The 8,343-nt window shown below is 38.5% G+C and overlaps 1 pseudogene; it reads left to right on the top strand.

The window, feature by feature from the left end:
* The first annotated feature begins 1,809 nt into the window (after nt 1-1,809).
* LOC114922876 lies at nt 1,810-1,928 on the top strand (annotated as a pseudogene).
* The last annotated feature ends 6,415 nt before the right edge of the window (nt 1,929-8,343 follow it).

Below are 8,343 nucleotides of genomic sequence, written 5' to 3'. Positions count from 1 at the left end.
TGATAATTTAGAAGGCCTAATCTTCTTTCCTCTATTTCATAGTATAGAATAACATACTGTATGCATATACACTCAACTTCTGGATATCAACAGAACTTTATTACAAGCGTTACGATGGGCTGTAGTTACAGGAGAGAGGGGCTCTTTCTCAAAGAGACAATATAGCTTAGAATCCTTGATATGTAGGAAGATTTTGTAGGTGGATAGCACCTAGTTGTTTATTGAGTATATCTAATATGTAGATAAGTGCTTTAGTCTGGCAAGATTCTGTTGGTAGGTGAACAACAATAAAAACTTCTCTGAAGTTAACTTCTCATGTCATTCTTGGTTCCTGGCTCTGACACATTTAATCTCTATTTACTACAAGTTGTAAGGCAACACTTCATTCTTTATGCAAACAATGTAGCTGGTGCAGTATGGATAACAATGTCCAGCATATGGATAGAAATGTCATGAATGTAGAAAGTATAGCCATATTAAAATATGTGCATATATTGAGTCATATATTGAGGACTTAATGGCTACAAGGAATGGTGGTGGGGTCACTGTGAAATGGAAAGGCAATCCATGTGATATAAAAGCATTTGTAGTATTAACTCTGCAGAAAACTATCTTGGAAGGTTACAAATAGTCAGCTGTGTTGACTCAGTCAATACAGAACTATCACAGGGGAAAAATAAAATTCCAGGTTCATGCTTGTGCAGTTATGTGATGGTACTGGGTTATTTTTTTTCTTTCTAAAGCATCCCTCTGTGCCATATTCCAACTGTTTAAAAAATCATTCTCAAAAGCACAGGAGGTTGCAAGAGACATGGAAGATTGCCAAAATAGGGGTGCTCCATCTTAAATAAGCAAAACTGATTTCCACTAAGATAAAACCACCAGTCTTTAAGCTCAGGATGTTTGCTTTTTTTTTTTTTTTAATTCAGTGGGACACCTCTATTGGCCAAGTAGAGAAATGGGGCAATTTTGCTGTCCCACCCCCCTGCATGTTTTCAATATCAGGAGCCTTCAAATCAATGTTAAAGGTGACCTTGGAGTTCCAAACAGAAAACCATTCAGTAATTCACCGGGGAAACAAATCTGCAACCAACTCAATGTTCTCATAGAGAGGAGCTGAAAGCCTATGGCAGAGATCTCAGGAAATCTATTTCAGTAGATTTTCACAGGGAAACCAATAAAGACATGCAAGTGTGGAAGACTTCACACTTCCACAGATCAGACTGCTGCCCCTTTTAAGTAATTACTATGTCACTAGGGTGTTAATTAAATGTTTATCTTGAATTCTAGATTCCACTGATGAAAGATCCTGGCTGGATCAGAGATGTCTGGACTCGTAATGTCAATGTAAGTATGTTCTTTTTACATTTGTATTTACGTCAAATGTCAAAAAAAGAAAAGAAAAGAAAAAAAGAAGTCCCTGGGGCTTTTACTCTGCTGGTTGTTGCCGACTATAGGGGGCGGTGCTCATCTCAGTTTCAAGGCCATTGTGCCAGTGCTGTCCAAAGACATTTCTGTGGTCATTTGGCCAGCATGACATCATGGAACACTGTTAATCTTCCCACTGAAGTGGTAAATGTATATATCTACTTGCATTTACATGCTTTCAAACTGCTAGGTTGGCAGGAGCTGGGGCAAGGATGGGAGCTCACCCCTGTCACGTGGCACTTGGATCTTGAACCTGGGCTGCTAGACTTTCCAACTGACAAGTCCGGCATCTTAAATGTTGAGCCATCGCATTGTCTCTTCTCGTTTCTTGCTCCCTTCAGCAGTTAAAGAAAAGACAGGCATCTTAAACGTTGAGCCATCATTGTTTCTTGGCCATTTGGCTAAGATCATGTGTAGTATCTATTCTTATCAGTTTAATATCTGACTTCAAATGTAAGACTTTTAAAAAGTCATGGTGGAAGGATTTTACCATACTCATCATGCCTGGAGTGTCCTGATTCCCATAAAACTTTTCACAACTTGTCCTGCAATGTCATCACCTCACATTCACAAACAAGGGAGATTAAAATCTGAAAATCACTTTGAGAAAACCATAAGTCTCAGTCTCCTACTCCTTCAACAAGTCAAAGTTATCTAAATGATTCATCTTAGTCACCTGATATAGTTCATCAGCACGGCCACAATTGTTTTGTCACGGGTCAGAAATAAAGGCTCTGAGAGGTAGTAGCAACATCTGTTCTTATGTTACACACTTCATCCTGAAGTACAGCCATAAAGATTTATGTAGATCAGTCCAAAGCCGATGTTGAAGTCCATGCATTGTAACATTGTTGAAGTTGAGAAATACCGATGTGTACATCAGAAAGGAAAAGCTTTATGTATCAGCAAATTTGTGCCTGTCTTAAAAGCTAATTAGAAGTCAACAATAATATTTTGAAAGAATCTTCTGGATCAAGCTTTAAGTTATATGTGAAGTTTTATATTACAAGGTACTGAAAGAGAATTATCAGCAAGCAAAATTATATTTATTTCTTTGATTTATACTCTGGTTTTTTCCTAAACGCTCAAAAAAGTTGGAATAAATCTGACTTGTTTTATCTCCACAAAGACAGAATAACTACCAAAAGTCACCCAGTAAATATCCATGCTTAAAAGTGGAGTTAAATATGGACCTAGTATCTTAACAGCGGTACCACATTGGATCTTATGGGTAACTTTTGACCATCATTGTTCAGTACCAGTAATAATTCTTCATCTTCAATATTGAAAAAGTACCGTATTTTCCGGCATATAAGACGACTGGGCGTAGAAGACGACCCCTAACTTTTCCAGTTAAAATATAGAGTTTGAGCGAGAGGGGGGGGGAGAAAACCTGATGAGTAATATGCCAAACCACATGTGTAAAGGAATAAAATAGAATACCCGTATTTTCCGGCGTATAAGACGACTGGGCGTATAAGACGACCCCCGACTTTTGAGAAGATTTTCAGGGTTTAGAAAGTCGTCTTATACGCCGGAAAATACGGTAATTTATCTAATATTTCACCCGATATATGGGTGCCAAATCTTTGCTGGACTTCTAAAAGATGCCCTCATACACCCCAACATTACTGAAATCACACAGGATTTCAGCAGTCTTCTTTCTGAATAGGGACTTGGGGGAGTGGAGAATCAGAAAAGATGCCCATTCCTTTAATAGAAATAGTAACTGAATAGTAACTGAAATTGAAAGCTCTTGCTTAAAATAGTAAGAGATTAGAACAGGCTGTCAAAATAGAACACTAACTGCAATCTGGGTTCTTTTATGCAGAATTGGATTTGGAGAGACAGAATTCTCTAATGTCATATTGTGTTTATTTTTTCTGAGGAAACTTTACAATGAATAAGATATAAGGGTTGAATCTGGAGAAACAGAGTGATTTAGAATAAGAACGGGAATGAAACAAGCAGGAATATTGTCTCTATGTATAATTTACACAGAGAATATATTGTTAGAAAGGCAAGAGCGAAGATTGGAATCAAACAGACCAAAATATGTTTCAGATATATGGAAAGTGCTGAAAGTGGGGAACAAGGGGAAAATTGTGAAAATAAAAATGGACATTGAACAATTCAAGTGGATGTTAAACATTAAGACGAAAATAACGTCAACCAGCACGAAACCTGCAATAAGAAGCGGCTGATGGCTTTGAATTCTTGAACTCAAATAGGAAAGTAATCCTAATTTAGTGCTGTGTCCTTTAAGTCGGGGCTCCCCAACCCCCGGTCCGTGGACCAGTACCGGGCCGCGGCATGCCAGCAACCGGGCCGCACAAACAAGCAAAGCCCCATCCACGAGATGCAGGCAGCACACAAATCCACGCCCCTCCGGTCCGTGGAAAAACCTCTCTCCTGGTGCCCCAAAAGTTGGGGACCTCTGCTTTAAGTGGTAGCAGTTCTTCCGCGTCTCACATTGTAAATATGCAAAGTAACCATTTTAATGTGCAACCAAACCATGAGGCCAGAAGTCACCTTTCTGAGGGCTTTACTTTTTTTTTCCTGAAGTAAAGGCTGGTAGTTTAAAATCTGCTAACAGCTCTTGATAAACCAGGCTAATCAAACATCTAGAGGGTTAGCAATCTACCTAGTAATACTGTGTGAGGATGCTCGTGCAGTGTTATCCCGAACAATGCTAAAGGAAGCATTCTCTCTTCCCCCAGATGAGCAAGGGATGTGGCAATATGACACCCATATGACAACCTCTTGGAATGTTTGCTTGGCCCTACTTAGATTACAAAATGTGGAGGTACTGGAGGCAGAATGAAGAGGTCATCTGAGGAGCCAATATGTACACAGATATTATTTTCACAGATTTCTGGGTAGGACTTGTATATTCTTTTGCTAAACAGTTTACTCTTGAGAATGTGAATGGGTTCCAGGGAATTGGGGGTGGTGTTGTGCGGAGCTTCCGTTGATTTTAAACTTGCTATGCTACTTAAAAGGTAGGATTTGGATCATAGAGACTTATGTAAAAATCCCACTCAGAGTGAAGCTCACTGAGTGACTTTGTCTGTTGATCTTCTGCCAGTATAATCTGTGCCTGAGGATTGCTGTGATGCTAAAATGGTAGCAGAAAGAACCTTGTAAATAGTCTCTAATTCCTTGGAAGTAAGATGTAGCAAAGATATCTGTTGCTTGCCAATTTGTCGGTATAGTATACTGGAAATGCCGGCTTACCACTTTAGGCTGGGCTTTTACAATCTTAAAGCAATAAATAACATTCCACAGGTTTTTTTTAAAACATATAACTTTATTACAGAAACTGTGAACAGAATACAAACAATACTAACTTTGAACTGAAGAGAAAAAGAATAGGAAAAAGTACTAAGAAAGTGAAAAAGAAAGCCCAAATTCTTACTAGCAAAGTTATTTACCCTATAAGGCCTAGTGGTGTTGTGCAAGGTCTCTAGACAGATATAAACAAAGGATGCAGCTGACAAACATCTTGCATAGGGAGCTCCCTTGAATCAATAACTGCTTTTGCGCACAGTATGTCAAAGAGAATAGAATAGAATAGAGCTGGAAGGGACCTTGGAGGTCTTCTAGTCCAACCCCCTGCTCAGGCAGGAAACCCTATACAAATTCAGACAAATGGTTGTCCAGACTCTTCTTAAAAACTTCCAGTGTTGGAGCATTCACAACTTCTGGAGGCAGGTTGTTCCACTGGTTAATTGTTCTGTCAAGAAATTTCTCCTTAGTTCTAGGTTGCTTCTCTCCTTGATTAGTTTCCATCCGTTGCTTCTTGTCCTGCCTTCAGGTGCTTTGGAGAATAGCTTAACTCCCTCTTCTTTGTGGCAACCCCTGAGATATTGGAACACTACTTTCATGTCACCCCTTGTCCTTCTCTTCATTAAATTAGACATACCCAATTCCAGCAACTGTTCTTTATACAAGAGTGAGTTCCGTAGATCTAGAAACTCGTTTCCGAGGCAGTGGCAAAATATCTGAAGAGAACAAATTACGCAAGCATAATTTTGTGCAGCCTTACAAAGTGGCAGAAATCATGTTAAACAAATTGTCCAGATGGATCGTATCGATCTCTTAATGAATTCTGAATATTCTCACTTATTCTGGACTCTGAATTCCCACTGAATTCTATGGGAGATGCGTACATAGGATCCCTATAATTCATTTGAGTGTTAGATATTACCACTTCACTTATATTAATAGATACATTTTCTTTGCTGTAATTTTAGATATCACACTTAATATAATTTTAGCGTTTAATTAAAATTTAATATAGGCTGCATCCTGGCTTTCACATATTAGAAGCCGGTTAGATTGTTTTACAAATGTATTTTAATTCTGTCTTAAATTTTATTTAGTATCTGTACTAGTCTTTGACCTTAAATAAATTGATCTGAATTATTGATTGATGTACAAAGGATTATATCACAAAGCTGTATATCCTCTGTACACTCAGCAGTAGTAGGCTTGAAATTGTGTTTCTAATCTTTGTGGCTTAGATAATTTTAAAATATGATTGTGCTATTATCACTGTAACAAGAAACCAAAAGATAATTGATGGGTGGTTTTGAGCACATATATAGATTTTCTTGCGATAAATATGGTTGGATAAAACACAGTAAAAAAGAAGTGTCAAAACCTTTGTACATTTTATTTTCACTGTATCCAAGTACATAAATAACAAAAAATAAGTGATAACCAAGTTGCTATGATTGATCTGAATAAGGACCAATATTTAATCCAAACTTTCTTGAAAATGAATCCTTATTGAACTAAATAAGCCTTGCTTCCAAGTTAGTATAGTATAGGAACTGACAACCTCTCTTTTTTTTCCCAAAAAACAATTCAACTGTTCTTGAATTGCTGTTAAAGTTATACATAAATGTATCTTTAAGTAAGTAAAACTGGGCTATCCAAATAAATTAAATGGTATTCCTAGGAATAAACTGTACCACTACGAGATATATTCAGGAATTAATACAGCCATGTAATAGTTGGTTGAAATGGAGGACATTAAAGGACAAGAAAATTTTCAGTGTTTCTGAAACATTGCAATGGCTTTAAAACGTTTCTTCCTATTCTGATTTTAATTATGTACTAGACAATTTCCTTCCCAGATACCTCAATAACTTCAACAATGGCAGAGCTTCTAATGTACTTGAACAGTTCTTAAACATTTAAGAAGATATAACACATTAGGAGTTGAGCACAGCAAATATTTTAAGGTATTTTGTAGTATGTCATAAAATGCTCTTTATGATAATTTTATGTCATAAAATATTTTACAAAATTTGCTGAATTTCAATTCCATGGGAGTCATGGCTCCCAAAGTTTGGACACATTCTGTAAGTTAACCCATTTGAAGCACCTTGTTTGAAAAAGGTTTGCCCGATGATGCACTTTTGCCCAGTCAAAGTTACAGACAGAAGAGTTTTAGTGGTATATGGGAAGGTTTAAAACATTTGTATGGCCACGAAACTCAGCCAAAGTGACTTTAGATGGCTTGCAGAAAATTCAACAAAACCTAATAAATAGAACAACCCCCCCTCCCAATATATAAATGGATAAGCAAGAGTAAAATAATAAAATGGTGATCCACACAAAAGTGACACCACATCCAGCAGGGCTCCAACACATCATGACCTCTTCTTGGGAGAACCTTGACAGTCTTTTCAGAAGCCACTAGAGCCGCAAGAAAGTTTGTTCTATATGACCACGACCAAAATCAAAGGATTGTAAGAATCTGAGAATAATTGAAGTCATATAGAAAACATGAACATTTTACAAATAAAATACAACCGCCATGTTAATGGAATATTATACTGCGGAGAAGATATTTTCCTTCCTTCCTTCCTTCCTTCCTTCCTTCCGATAAAAACTTATTCCATCATGCTTTAATATTATTTTGCATAAAGATAATTTAGCTGTTTGCAAAACAAGTATCAAATGCAAATGACAGAAAGTAATAATCTACAGTGCAACTTAATTGATGTTCTACCTTTGGCAATCCTCTCATTAGGTTCAATTGGTATTAGAATTTCACAAACATAAACACAGGAGATGTGCTCTAATCAAAACAATATTATCAGGTTTTAAAGCAATAATATATAACACTTATAGAAACCAAAGGAAATATTGTAGATTGCATATATCATCAACTTCATGAGTTGGTCCTTTTTTAGGGGGGAGGGATAGGGCAGCAAGGCTTTGATTAGGATCCTTAATGCTTTTTCTTAGACTCTTATAAGCGGTAACTTTGATGCTCAGTGAAAATCTCAAAGTCAGCTTCAAGGCTTTAAAAAGGATGGAAAAAGTTTTGCCTGGCAGATATTCTGGGAATCCTTCATTTCCTTTCCTGTGTTTGCTGTTCTGGTATGCCTTTTACCCAGTGCTTTTTTTGTAAAAAAAAAAAAAAAGGTGCCGGAACTCATGCACAACTCCGGCTCCAGTCGAATCCTTTACGGAGTGGGGGGGGAGAGAAGAACCCTCTTTAGGGAGCTTCTGAGGCGCAGGTCACGTGAGCAGCATCAGGTGATGGATGCCATTGCCGCGGCTTTTGAGAGGGCATGTGTTTGGAGCAGGCATGTCTTGTGCCACCTCTTCCTCCTCCGCCTCTGATGACACAGAGGCTTCTTCCGGAGCCAGAGTGACCAAGGCGGCAGTGGCGCTGCTGCTTTGGGAGCGCGCCTGGTCCCTTGAAGAGATTCGCTGCAGGAATCAGTCCTGGCCCCTGGTGGCCAACACAGGGGTGAGGACAGGCGGCGGTGGCGGGGGAGCCCCATGAACCAAGGCAGAGAAGAGGGTCTGCTTTCAGGGCCATGGAAGTGTTTCCGGGTCGACCTTCGATGCCCCCGATTTCCCCGGGCAGCTTCCTTTCACTGAGCCAGA

Source organism: Protobothrops mucrosquamatus, unplaced genomic scaffold (genome assembly GCF_001527695.2).
Source record: "Protobothrops mucrosquamatus isolate PMUCROS unplaced genomic scaffold, P.Mucros_1.0 scaffold1174, whole genome shotgun sequence".
NCBI lineage: Eukaryota > Metazoa > Chordata > Lepidosauria > Squamata > Viperidae > Protobothrops > Protobothrops mucrosquamatus.
Note: the sequence above shows the minus strand (reverse complement) of the source record. Positions and strands in the feature narration are given on the sequence as shown.